Here is a 15,094-nt window from a genome sequence, read left to right on the forward strand (position 1 = left end):
GTCCTTCAAGGCCAGGCTATCTCTGGTTAAAAAACTTCCTTCAGGCTGCCGTCCCGCAATACAGAGGGAAAGGGAAGGGCAGTAAGGTTTTATGTTCCCTTGTGGTTCCTTCTTGTATTAAAGACCCTGACTGATTCTGGCAGGGTACAAGAGCTGCTGTGTGTTGCTGATAGTGGAAGGCTTGCAGGAGCTGGCACAACTGTTCCGTTTCCTTCAGGGAAATTACTGCCTGGGAACTCAGAGGCTAAATCTTAGGAGTGCTACCTGGGGTTGCAACACATTAATCTGGACTAGCACATCATAATTAGCTTTTCTGTGGCTGCATTTTCAAGGGGTTGAGGGTACACCACTGAATATGGTTTGGGTGGGGTCACATGTACCCCTCCAAAGGTTTTAATGTTGATTGTCCACAGGATGAGGTAAATTGTTATCATCTCCATTTGATAACAGAGGACCATGCAAGTGCATATGTTTGTATTTATGCTCCTGGTTGGGCACTGTCTATGTAACTACTGCAAACTGCTCAGAGCTTTGAGTGGGCCCAATCTGTCAAACTGGGAATCAAATATATTAAGCCCTCTGCAATTCAGCTGAAAGTGCACACCCAGTTGGCTGGAAAGGCAAAGGGAGAACCAGCAGAGAGATCTTGTCTGATGGCAGATAGCCAAGATGCCTGCTCTGTGTGTGCCTTTCCAGGTAGAACTATATCTGTTACCTTATTACCATCTCCTGCATGGACATTCATCCACTTCTGCTTTTTGAGGGTAATCAAGCTTTCCCTGAAGTCCACGGGCTCATCCTTGTTGCTGACACACCCTGTTCATCCACTACAGTAAAAGGCAGTCTGGTGTGCCTCTGCTGTGTAGCTGAATTCTGCTCACATTGGAGAGACCACTTGGACTGAGGGCTTGCATGAGAATGAGGTGGTCCTTAGCTGAAGCAGGAAAACAAAAACACTAACAAAATTAAATTGAACAGCAGATAGCAGATGAAAAAAAGAGAAAAAAAAAAGACAGAAAGGTGGCAAGCTGTGATTAATATGGGAAATAGGTAACAAAAGGAGGAAAGTTAAAACATGAGTAATTAAAAAAGACCACAGGCAACACAGTCAACATTATTTATGCCGCAACTGGTTTTACTCAGGGAGAAAGCAAAGGTGAAATAGACAAACTATGAGTGCTGATCTGTCAGTCCGGCTTTCTTTTAATTATGCATTATTTCTCATCTTTATTTTTTTCTAATGAGGACTGCAAACCCCGACTGGGGATTTATCAACAGTTTCCCTTGATTTTTTTTTTCTTGTCTTTTTTTTTTTTTTTTCTCTATGGCATTGTGATATTTAACATCTTTGCCTCTCCTTAAATGGGTCATTTGCAGGAAAATTACAATACGTGCCTGTCTGAAGTACCAGTGAATTGAACACTCAGAAGACAGTAAGTGATGCTCTTCTTAAATGCAGGCTATGGGTCAAAGAAAGCAAAAAATATACTAGTGAGATTCATGGGGTGGGTGAGGACATATTCCAAATTAGAGAATAGCGTCAACAAGAGGAGATGTATGGTTCAATTGCATTGCTTTTTTTGCAGTAAATGTGTAGCTCTCATTTACTTTTTAAATATAATAATTCCTATACCATCCAGCAGGAAATTTAGGTGTCATTTCTGCATAGATGGGATTGAGGTTCCATGCTACTAGGTGCTACATGAACCCTGGAAATATGCCTTTGTATAGGTGGACTTTTCCTAAATTATATACTTTGGAAATAGGCCATTGAGGAACAAAAAACTCGGTACAATTGTAAGCACTATACACGTTAATTGCAAATGGAAAGAAAGAGCTAAGAATCAACCTTTCTAAACTGTAAAGTAAATAGTACCAGTCTTCTTCAAGACTGATCTGGAAATGCACTGAAATAAACTGATTATATTGATGTCCTGAGAAGATTCTCTGATACTGTCCATGGAACCCAATAACAGGAGTAGTTACAAAGCTGACTGTGAAAATCTCCTTGGACTATTACAGGAATCCTATAGGTTTATTGAAGTCCTACTCTCTCTCTTTTAAAAATTACTGCCTTCAGAATTTAACTTCTGTATATTAATGGTGTATGTGGAAATGATGGAAAATCGATATGGTATTTCTGGATACAAGGACATACATAAATATGACTTTCTCCATGATTAGGAAAGATTTATATTTATTCAGTCCCTGTTTCATCTTTCTGCTCTCTGCACAGTCCAATGGTAACATAAATAATATTAAAACAATGCACTGACTCACTTTCGTCTATGTTTCTGGTTAGTTAAATTATTAATAAACACTTGGTGCAAAACTGATTTCAGCTAAATTTAGCAGTCTGCAGTGCATACATTTATATTTCATTTAGCTTTTTAGGGCTCCATTTATAGTCAGTGTGGGGAAAAGCAATCCCAAGGAGTGATGCACATCATGAGTTTTTGGTTCATTGCTTAAATGAGATGAACTATGCCCTAAAACACTCATCTTCCTCCAGCTAGATCTGTTCCAAATGTCTTAATTTGTAGACATGAATTTTACCCTTTGTTCAGATAGTGTAATTTCTATGAGTACCTGGATCATTACTTGCAATCATGTCTAGCCTGAGCTAGCTGAAGGCACGATTTTCCTGTGGCATGAGGTGCTGTGGGGAGTGATCCCCCTTCATGAGCACTCACTGGCTGATAAAAGAGCCACTGTTTTTTATGAGTATTCTTAGTTGCTTTTGTGAAGGCATCGAATTCTGCTCCTGCTGTGCTAAATATCTATCAGATTCAGTCTTTCAAAAAATGTGGCAGAAGCATCTCAATGCCGTGACTCAGGTCTCCCTCATGTGGGAAAAGGGTTTGAGAAGCTCCCACTGAACAGAAGCTGGAGCAGCACCCCAGGCACTGAGTAGACTATAGTAGATAGGATGGTGCCTTGTGATTGTAAATATCCAGGGTTAAGCCATAGCAGAGAGGAGATTTTTTTTTTATTATTATTTTTTAAAATTATAGTTTGTTTGGAGGTCTGTTAGTTTTGCCTCAGCCTCATGTCAGTGTCTCAAGTCCTTTACTGGATGTAACTGTTAATAATATTTACAACAAAGGGATTTATAGACACATTTATTCTGGAGAAATCTAATCACTACATTGCTTTTGTAAATGTAGCTGTATCAGAAGCAAACAGTGCATGAATTATGTGTCTCAGCAGGATTGATCGTGCCCTTAGGAGCTAACAGCAGCACCCAGAGAACAATTACATTCTCCTGCTCCCAATAATGAAGTATTATTTAGAAACAGAAAGTCATTATGTAAAACTTTGAGAAATTATACAATTACATTACATTACACATACTTTTGTCATAGACCTGGCTTACTACATAAAATTTAAATGCCTTCTGAGATGAAATTCTGTAGTGCTGGTTTCCTGCTCTTGTGCTCCCAGGCACTTTGCCCTTCTGTTAAATGACAAAAGAGAACTGTTTAGGACTGAAAATATCATGTACTCTGAAAATTCTAAAACCTCACTTATAAAAAGAAGTAGCACTTGAAAACAAGCAGTAATCATATTAATATTCCATAAATTTCATAATCAATAACCTGTTAATTTGCCAGTATCTAGTTCATATTTTGCTTTACCATTTTATTACAGCAATATGTAACTCAAAGAAAGGAACACAAGGATCATTGTTTCTGTTATTCATCCTTTATAGTGAACTCGATTTCTTCTTTAAATCTGTAATTGTTTGCAGATTTAAATTTAGACCGTAAGTTTTTTTCTTCTATTTGCATAATAGTTGGTCTTTGTTTTGTATGCTGGGGCTGTGTGATGGGAAGGAAAACGAGCTGTGTTGGTCTGGTTTGTGCAGCGTTGAGTAGTCCCAAGGCAGAGCTTGGGTGAGGGGCTGAAATGTGGTGCTGGGGCAGATGCCACCCCTGCATGCAGGGGGAAGTGGGAAGCAGGCAGCATCACGAATGTCCAGGACAGATCTGCTCTTTCACAACCCCTTCTGCTTTAGCTAGAGAAAGTGAGAATGGGGAAATAGACTGGTAGGAAAGGCTAACACAGCATTTCTAAAACATCTCAGTAACACTCCTAAATCTTAAGGATTTTTACCTGAGGCTAGAACTGCAACAAACATGAGTTAGTGCCTGAGCAAGCTGGCATTGTCTGAGTGCATCTCATTGCTCTCACTAGCAGTTTTTGTTTACACAAGCTTTTCCTGGAAGGGAAAGGATGTTGGGCATGTTTCATAGCAACCTTCCTACACCTTTTATTTAACTAGGAATCTGCCACAGTGTGAAAAGAGTTCAGTGCTTGCTCTTAGAGAAGCTGCCAGGACCCCACTGGAAAAGTCATAGGAAGCTCTGTCCTATGGAAAAAAATAAGAAACTCTTTTAAGTGCATCAACAGTCTGTAATTCAAAGGCAGTTGCTTCTGCACTCCTATTTCTGTCTCAATGATTGATTGTGGATGGTTTCAGCAAATATGTTGCATCAAGAACTCACTGTCATGAGTGGAATTGAACCATGTTGGTTTTTTCACCCACCATCTCCTAGTATTTTCTAATGGGTTGTGTTGCATGTTGCTTTTTAACATAAATTCTGTGGCAACCACATTACACTAACAGCATGTGTGTGTGTGCATTTGCACACTGGGAGAGTTGAGCTCCATCAGAAAACTTGTGAGAAGCCTGGCACTCCAAGGAGAACTGATGAGACGTGGTTAATCATTTACATGTTTAAGATTTTCTGGCTAAGTCTTACAGCACAGAAACACTTAAGTATTCTCCATCATAATTGATTACTTCAGGAGGCTGCTAAATGTCTACAGCACTGGAATATTACATAAACCAGTCCACCTTACCCTCCCAGGAGCCATTTTCCAACAGTTTAGTCACAAGCGTTGCTGAAAGTTCTAAAAATGTATTAAAATTTTAAATAGGTGGAAGCCCCCACAGATTTGTTATGAGAACAGCATGGTTGCATTGTGACAGTATTTGACCTTTACTTCAATTATTCTCATGAATATAATGCCTTATTCCCTTCTAGATCCTATCCAAGCTAAAAAATTGTTGTTGAGAGTGTTACATTGCAGAAGGCTGTTATTAGCATCTCACATGAGCTGCATTTTTGATGTGGCAGTCAAACTGAATTAAACCATGCACAGACACAACGTGATATCTCAGTGACTACCCTATTCCTCGTCATCCCAGGGGGTGACTTTTATGGAATTTGGTGCCATTGAGCTCCTGACACCTTCCCATTTGTTTTTAATCTAACCTTTTCTATGATCCTCAGGCATAGAGATGAGAGCTTTATATATACTCTTGTTTCCTTTATGTTGACTCTACCTGTACACTTCTTTGTTCCCGAATTTCTGATGGTCAGGTTAAATTAGAACATGCTCACGTCCAGCACTGCTGGTGACCAACAGTGACACTCGGAGCAGTTCCAGATGCTGGGCAGCCCTGAGATGCAGGAAGCTGCTTCAGTCCTTTAGCTGCCAAGTGGTGCCTGCTCTCATCTGTGCCTGCTAACAAATGTCAGAGGGTTTTTGTTCTATTCTATCTTGTCTGATAAAATGTCTGTGTAGTTCCCACTTATTTCTGGAAAGCTGCACTGCATTTCAAAATTGCCAGCTCCTTTATAAAGAACAGTAGTTTTCAAATTATGCAGTGGTTTGTTTTTTCAGTCAAAGGCTCCTGGACACAAGTCATTACAGGAGATTATTCACTTACTTTGGAAAGAAAAAACAGACCCACAAACAGTTATTAGTTTTAGTGGTTGCAGTGAAAAGCCCAAAAGTCATGTCTCAGATTACCCCAATGGCAAATTAGAATGTAAATAAAAATTATACAGTATATTTTTTCAAGTCAAATTCTTACAGAATTATACATTTTATATATATATATATATATATATATATATATATATATATATATAGTGCTACACAGGACCACACTACTCCTTGTAGATGGTGGTCTTCATTTTTAACTCCCTCATCTGTCTGTCCCTCCTAGGGAAGCACACTGTGTCTTGGGTAGCCCTGTAGTTTCATTTAATAGTGCTGAAGCTCCAGAATCATGTAAAAGAAATGTATAGACTGAAAAGATACCTAAATGCTAAATGTAGTGAAATGTTCTTGTGCAGAAAAATTCAGAAAACTTGGATAGAAATTACATGGAAGATCTGAAGGAATCTCTGTCATAAAAGATTTGAACAACAAGTCTGGCAAACCGCTTGCAGACATTGGGACAGTGAAGCATTTGAGCAGGGATGGACTAAGTGATGTCTTAATATATTTTTCAGTCCTCTCTTTATTTTCTCTTTTTGGACTTTGTGAATGAGTATTGTGGGACCCTCTGAATCTGAGGTTTTCCCCCTCTGATAACAATATTAAATCAAATACAATCATAAATTTTTTACATATTACATCTATGTAATTACTTCAATCTACAAATTGCGTATTAGAGATGTAAAACTTATTTTGATAGCAAGTTGTTTTTCATAAAGCCAGCTTAATGGACATTACTTCTGCATCTGGTTTTGTATTGTTTCATACCTTCCTAAACGACCTTGTCATTTTGCTGAGCATCATTTTATTTCTGTATTTCTGGTTGCCCTTTGGGATAATGGTGTACAATTAGCAATTTTCCAATCTTTCTGAAAAGTCCTTCAGTGATCCAAATTATATCAAATTTATATCTCCAGACAGGCTTCATGGCTAATTTTCTACTTGTTTGGATGCAACAGATTTGTTCTAAGTAAACCTAATGGAATCTGTATAAATCCTGAGTTTAATTCTTGGAAAAGTGAGATGGAATACCTGAAAGATGGGGCTGTGTCTATGCACACAAAAGAAATGCTATGGTCAGAAATATGTTACTTTCTGTGGTAACACAGGAACTTAAAACTTCAGTGAATTGTGTACTTATATACCAGTCCAACGGAGAAGGCATCTTAAAATTTCTTGTGAGATCTGTTTTAAAACAAAGTTACTGCTTTTTCAGAAAACAGCAAACCAAAAATATTTCTGTTTTGTTTTAGAGAAGTTATGGTCTTGAAATCTGGGTGTGATCGTACCAGAGAAACTGCTTTCATTTTCTGTATTGCTGAAGGGGATTGCAGTAGTGAAATATCAGAAATCAGTTATAACAGTTGTTTTTATTAAAATGGCATTTACCTTGCTGTTCTTTCACTGACTATCAATCTTAACTGGATTAAAACCAAGGCAGTGGCATTATTAAAATAATTTTCCTAGTATGTTCTGTGAGATGAACAACTGTATGTGCACCATGCCCTCTTTGACAGCAAAAATTACATGAGACTATGCATAGTTGTTAATTACTTTCATTTTAATAGTGAGCTCATATTAAAGGAAAAAAAAAAGTCATTTTCTCTTCTGCCCTGTGTGAAGACTGTAAGTCCATTTTTCAAGACATTTCACAGTATTGTGATAAAGGAGCTGTTTGTCAATAAGAAATTTTCAATTCATAATCTTTGAGTTGCTTTTTGTCATCTGAGGGGCTGAATTTGGATATTTCTTTCTATCCATATTGATACATTTTTCTAAGTGTATGTATTTTTTATTCACTCTGAAAACCCACAGACATCCAGGGAACATGTAGGTAACTTGTTCAGGTTTTGTGAAAAACACTGAAAAATTGACTTTCTGTCCAGTAGAGTTTCTGTAAATAAACCAGTAGTGTGCTTGTGTGTGTATGAATTTGGGTTAGAAAAATAACTGTACAAAAATTCTATGATATTAAGAAAAGATAGCATTATTCAAAAAGTTTTGCATATTTAAATTCTCATTTGTTTTAAATGGTAAAAAGAGCTAACAATGACAGACTTAAAGTGAAGAGTTAGAAGAACAGAGATAGCAGTTTGCAGCTGGTGTGTAAAGAAAAACGGTGTCAAATATAGGATTTAGACATCACAAAGATAGCATCCCATTCTGCTCCCAGCAGGAATGTTGTGATTGATCTCAGTGCTAATAGGGTCAAACAGAAATGCAAAAGGCATGGAGAAGTGGATAAAAGCAAAGTGGAAAAAGAACAAGATTGGCAAAATGGCCTGCACTGATACAAAAGGATGGCAGTTCTTGGAATTAGGCTTTGCAAAAAATGCTACACCGCTGTTCAAGATGTATAAACTACTTGCAAAAGGAGTGATGTACATAAGAGTTCTGCCTGCCTCATTACTATATTAATAACTGGGTTATATAGGTATGTATATGGCTACAGCTCTTTGCTGTTGTGCATAAAATAACTGTTTGTCAGTAGCCTTTCTAGCAAATAAAAAAGAAAATTTGAAGTATTTTGCAATAAAGTAGACCATGCCATAGCTAATCCAGCAAAATCTTTCCAGGGCTTAATGCGAAACAAGAAGTTCCACTCATGAGATGCTTTTTAATTTATCATTTTGTGGCACACAAGTATATCATTAACATTATTCAGCATTATGAGAGCAATAGTACCAACAATAAAAGATAATGAAATAGGATTTTTATTTAAATTTGGGTTTGATTAATGACATTGTTGTAAAATTTTACCACATATGAATAGAAATCCGCTAATGGAAATAAAAAAGGTAATCTTTGTTCTGTTCACATCTTGAGAAAAGACTGAAGGAGGCTTCAGTGAAAGGCTTTTGAATAAGAAGCGACTTTTTTTGTGTGTGATGCTTCCTGGTGTAGAAGGGAACCTGTAGGCAGACATTTTTCTGTCTTGGTCTTAGAGGAAAATCCATGTGATAAGGATCTGAAAGATATGGTGGCAGCCCTTACCAGGGAAAAATAAGGGAATAATGATTCATTCAATTTACTTTAGAAACTTACCTTGGGATGAATGTTGGTCTCTAAAGAACCCTATTGTTCCCATGGAAGAGGAAGCTTCCTAACTTAGACTAAAAGTCAGCCTTAAACAGCTAAAGTTAGTGTTTCTCAATATAATTTAATGTTGTTCACTTTAGTGTTAATTTATGCCTCACCGTCACATTCCCTTCTTGCAGCACAGCTTCAAGTCTCATGTCCTACCTGGCTGCCTCATCCAAGCCCCTAACATGAAAGAGAGAGAGGCCTTTACCACCTTAGGGCACAGAAACACTGGATGCCATGTTTTGGCTGGAGGCTGTTTCTATGGGATTTGCTGTCTCCTACTCACCATGTTCTCTAAATGATATTGGACTAGTAGCTTTGGTTTTCTTGAGAATTATGGTCACTCCCACCTCTCTCCATACACAAAAAACTTTGCTTTGAAATCAAGTGGGAGAAGATATGTATGCAGCATGGTTTAATGAATGGCCTACTTTGGGAACCAGAGCCAGAGCCAAAGCCAAAGCAAACTCTGCAGAACCTAGCGCAGAGTGGTGAGGACTTTTGCAAGGCTGGGTACCTTAGTCTTGTGGGAAGAACAAGCTGATGCAGCTCCAGGTATCTCTCCGATTTCTTTGGAACTGCTTTGGGATTTTCTGTGCAGCACTGCATTTTGTCAAGTAGACATATTGGTTAAGTTAATATATGCCTAATAAGTATATGTGCCCAATGAAGACAGATGAGATAATTTTATGTAGAGAAGTCCATGAGAAGAACTGTGGAGCCTGTGACAGAGAAGCAGTTAATTCGCTGAAAAAATATATCTAAAAAGGCACAGCATGTGTTTGGAAAGGGATGTTCAAACTGTGTTACTTAATCAGGCATCATGAAATGATCGTCTTTGAAAATATTTTGGCAAGATCTCCTGACATGTAACAGATAGCTTGCAATTTCTATTGCATGCACTCCAGTAATAGTTCAGGGAAAAAAAAAAAATCTCTGGTTTAATTAATGAAGTTCACTGTCTCTGGAATTCCACTCTTTCCTGGGTCACAGGAGTGATGATGAACAGTGTTGAAATACAAAGGTCCCAACCACTGAGACAATGAGTAGTGTCCTTGCCTGAATCAGGGAAAGGAATACTGTCTGTAAGTTGGCCACAGACCCAAGGATAGCACCTGTGGAGATTGACTGGAACTACCAAACATATGAGTCATGCCTAGGTATGAGATTTAGGATAGTCTCCCAGACCTCCAGCTATGGTTGGTGGAGAGATGGGGATCCTCTGAAGGTAATTCACAGCTGGAGCCTTATTTGGATTCCTGAATCACCACCCAGAAGTACCTGTAGAGGAGACTTAGCTCAAACCTTACTTTGGCTGGCCTTCAACCTCAGTGGGAAGTTCCAGGTTGGGAACGGTGCCTATTTCCCTTGTCCCTTTTATGCCAACATAGTAGGTTCTCCATATGTAGACTGTCTTCTAGATCTGCTGATAATGCAGTGATTCTTGGCCTTGACATTCATAATTCAGGGACTAAATTAAATTTCTAAGCCTAAATCCAGATTTGCTGCTGAGAAAAACCTGTTGAAAATGCTGGTTTGAAAAACTCAGGAATCAGTGGGGAATGAGTTACTAGAACTAATTTAATGTACCTCACAAAAGTTGCTGAGTAATAAATCATGGCAAAGCAGTAATCTCAGTGTTCAGGGTCACTTCAGCATTATCTTCTTATACAATGATAGGGATAGAAGTCATGACCAGTCCTGTGGGCTTGTGAGGCTGCTGCTTGTGCTGTCTCAGGCAGTATGAATACTCGATTTGTACTGCTAGTCATAGGAATCGTTATGCAGCTGGGTAGAATAGGGAAAGAGTACTGATTAATACAAACCTTCTGTAGTTAGGTATCCAAGGAACACAGAATTCCTCTGGTCTTTAAAAGGATATTTATTTTTACTCATAATAAGGGCATCTCACAGAAGTTGCATTTATTTTCCATTCTGCAATGCAAAACTCCTTCCCAAGGTGTCCATGTACTATGATCTCATTAGGGAAGTAAAATTAATGGTGAGCTAGATGAGAGATGAAGTCTTTCTTTGAGGAACCTAAATCTTCCTCAAAATTACATTTCTCTCTAGACAACACCTTCCAAGGAAATCTTAGGTACTAGTCTTCAATAGGTCTGGATATAATTTTGATTCAAGTTTCTTGATGTTTATATTTGTGCAGGAGAAGGATGAGAAGAATCTTGATAAGAGCTTGATTTTTATTCTCTCTTTTCCTTAGTTGGTACTAAACTATTTATACCAGGTACTTTTCTTGTGAGTTCGTCATTTTAAAAGAGACATCCCAACTAGATATCAGTTTGTTTATTTGCATGTACCTCTCTGAGATAAGAAAGTGAGCTAAGGATAGGGAGCTGAAGTGCTCAGAATTGTTCATCTTCATTAGATTTTGCATCCTAAATATCCTTCTGAAAACTTCTACCCAGCTGCTGCATAGCTTGGAGATGTTGAAAAGTCAAAAGTAAATTGATCGAGGGTAAATCTGCTTTAGTTTGATCTCTCATCTCATTTAGCAGGTTGTGAACAGCACAGGGTCCTACATCTGGCCTGAAAACTCTGGGAAGGCTTCCAAGAGAAGTCCCACTCTCCCTTGCCTTTGCAGTGGGCTCAGGAAGCTAATTCCTTGGGAACATGCCAGGATGGAGTAGCAGTCACATCACAGGATGTTGTAATCTGGAGCAAGTTGTTGTAATTCTGAGCTGTCCTCTGAAGGACTGGCCAGGGTAAGTAATGTTGGAAGAAGGACATGAATTACTGAAGTTGTTCCCATCCCAGATGAAATACTGAGTGTAGTTTTGCCCATTTCATGGTGCTGGAGGAGCAGCCTCATAGGGAGTTTGCAAAGCCAGCTAATGGAGCAAACAGCCCACCATTCATTTCTGGTGCAATGGGCCATATAGGAGGAACCAGGACTGGGGTGCTCTTCACAGCGACTTAATAAGAGTCTGGCTAGGAGGTAATCAACCAAACCTGAAACACATGGTAATTGGTGCTGAATCAGAACAGGCAGTGTGTATTTCTCCCATTGTAGGCAATCTTCTGAGAGGGAATACACAAATTTCCTGAATTGTGCTTTAGATGGATGTTTAAAAGGTAAGGTTTAATGATTTCTCATGATTCCCTTGGCCTTTTCAGTGTTTTTTGTCTATTTGCATTCATTTAGAGGAGGCAGCTGGTAGAACACGTGTGTTTGCACAAGCAATGTCTTGGGACACAGACTGCACTGTAGCATGAGGGCCAAGGTGAGCTGTGATCGTGCTGAGCTGTCTGTTGTGGAACTGAAGAATGGCTTGTGAATTGACTGTGGTTTTATTTAACAACTCATTTAAAGAATTCAGAAACCATGTTTTACAGTTGACATATTTTCTTCCCCAATGCAGATTTCAATTTTTTATCAATTTGTTTCTCATTTTTTTCGGCATCCTTCCTGACTTTTTTAAAACCAGCCAAAGTTGACTGCTGTTTCAAAAGGTTTGAAACCAGGTTATTACTTCTATGCTGTCAGCACTGGAGTCTATGTGCTTAAAAGTATATGCATACATATATTTATTTATATTTACACATATTTCATTTTACAGCATGAAAGTATAAAGCAGAGACCATTCCTTTAATATGTCAAAATGCTATGTGCAGTTCTTGCACTATATCATAAAAACAATACACGGTAAATCACATATATTTGCTTGTATATGACAGCCTGTTTAAAGCTGGAGTCTCACCTACTTCAGTTTCAAACTAATTAAAAGTTGTCATTTAAAACTACTGAACTTGTGTTTTGGCTCCACAGTAGATCAGAGTTTCAAGGTTTTGTGATTTCAACTAGCATGGAGTGTGAAGTATTTCTGAACTTGCACAGAGAAAGAAAAGCAAAAATAAGCAGAAATATTCTGTAGTTAAGTTCCATGATGTGTCACAGCTTTTATCTTTCCTCTTCAATGTCTTTGGACTCCATGAGTTTCTGCTAGACTCCAGTTTTAGCTCTTGCCCGTCCTTGTAAATTAATACTTCCCTAGTGAGGACCACACTGTAGCTTTCATGTTCACTGGCAAAGGAAGTGAGTTGTGCCCTGAGCACTTGCTTGCAGTGACTTCCTCAAGCACTCACCCTGCAGCAAGGAAGAAGGGGAGGGGATGCAGAAGACCCTACAGCTAAGTCCTCTGGAGTGCTGGCCAATGACAAAAGTGCCGAAATGAAATGCTCTGCACTTCCCAGATCTCCATTTTATATTTTCTCCACCTGATAAATGTGTGGTGTTTTATCATGACCATTTTGCTTCAATTTTCAGACTACTTGCTGGATTTTCTCCCCTGATGGCAGACGAGTCCCTCTCAGCACCAGACCCTAACCTCTTCTGGCTTTTAATCAGGACTTACTACCAAGATCAGGGCAACAGGCTGGGTGAGCCCATGTAGTGGGCTTGCTGCTGGAATGCCAGATGTGCCATGTAATGTGCTGAATGCCATGTTGATTAATGTGAAGCCTTTGACTCTTTTGGCAGGTTTGTTTCAAGCAGCTTATTTTCAGCTCTGCTTTTGAAATATGTTCATTATGTTTTGACAATGCATAATTGCCCCAGATGTCCCCCTTTAGCTTTACTTTTATCAAAAGTATCTGACACACCAGGTGATACATTAATTATTGATATGATAATCATGGTCAGTTATGCTTTTTCTTATGGATTGGAGAGATCAGTGATATGACACAATTCTTGTCTGAGGGAGGAATGTCAAAAGGCCTTTACTGATGGGTTTCTGATAAAATATTTTGACTTGACTGGATTCAGGCATGTGCTCTGTGCTGCTGTGCTGGCTGACTTTCAAAGCTCTTGGAAAATGTGCCTGTGCCTCTGAGTTCCTGTGCCAGTTCTGTAGCTGTTGTGCAGATCAGAAGGGCAAGTTTCAGGTGCTCTGCTCTCCACGTGCAGAGTTGTAATTCGTAGCGCAGGCCAAGTTAATAACCTGATTAATTTACTTATACCTGGCCTTCTGCCACAGAGTGCAAAACATGAATCCTGAAGTAGGTGTCGGTGCATGTACTTATGAAACACAAGTCACAAACTGACAATTTTTTTAAACCTAAATTCAATATTGATTGGGATGGGGAGGAATGATCAATGCCTACGTGTAGTTAATAATTAATGTAGCACTACAGAAACCCTCTCTAGTGAAAAGCCTTCATGACTAACTTATTTCTCAAAAAACTAGATAGAAATAGAAACACTGTACATTGTAGGTCTTAGGTCCTAGTTCTCCAACTGTGGTGAAATCTTAAGGAAAACATCCTCAACACCTTCAAAGATTTGTACAGGAGAAGTTAGCTTAACTGTTTCCCTTGCTTGAAAACAAATTTATTTTCCTTCAAGGCCTGTCCTTTCTTACTCCTAGGCTTCCTACTACTGCAGTGACTTTCAGCAGTGTGTGTCGTTTAAGACCAGTGAAAACAAATATCTCTGCTGCCAAGATAAACTGCATCTCTAAAATCCCAATTTTCAAAGTTTTGCACCCTCTTCAATTTGCATATGCATACATGCAAACCTCTAAATACTTTTTGACACACTTTTAGGTTTCTTCTTGAGTTTTTCTTCTTGGCAGCAAATACTCTAAATGCATCAGCTATGAATACTTATTCAGTTGATCTTAGATTTAGCTCAAAAGAAGATGAACGTTTTAAAGCAAAAAATGCAGAAGGTCGTTGCTTCTGGGAGAAATGGACGGTGTGTAAAGCATAGCAAGAGGCTAATTCTTTTCTCTGTCACTGACTAGCTTTTGAAACCTGGACAGATTTGGAGCCAGAGGGACTGGCTTTCTTTGGAATCCTGCTGAGCTACCACCTGTCTGCTGAGCCACATCTCTTAGTTCATCTAATTTGCAAAGTCAAACATATTAGCCTGAAGGACCACAAACATGGTGAAAACACAGGACAAGAAGTCAGTCATCAATTACAAATTTCAGATAGCTGTTTGGTTCAGGACAGTACAGGGAAGATTATTAAAATCAGTAAGGGGGATGAAAGAGCTGCAGACTACCTTGGGACTTCAGTTTGGGAAGGCTTTGGAGTGTATGGCTAAGGCTTACAAAATCATGGAGATATTGTTAAGGTGACTGCAGAACTGTAATTTTCCTAAAATACAAAAAACTTGGGGAAGTCGTTGAAATTGGTGAGAATCTATTTTAAAGGACGTAAGAGAAATTATGTCTTTATTAGAGGGTATAAC

Source organism: Chamaea fasciata, unplaced genomic scaffold (assembly GCF_029207755.1).
Source record: "Chamaea fasciata isolate MVZ Bird 193981 ecotype frontalis unplaced genomic scaffold, bChaFas1.0.hap1 SCAF_3, whole genome shotgun sequence".
Taxonomy (NCBI): Eukaryota; Metazoa; Chordata; class Aves; order Passeriformes; family Sylviidae; genus Chamaea; species Chamaea fasciata.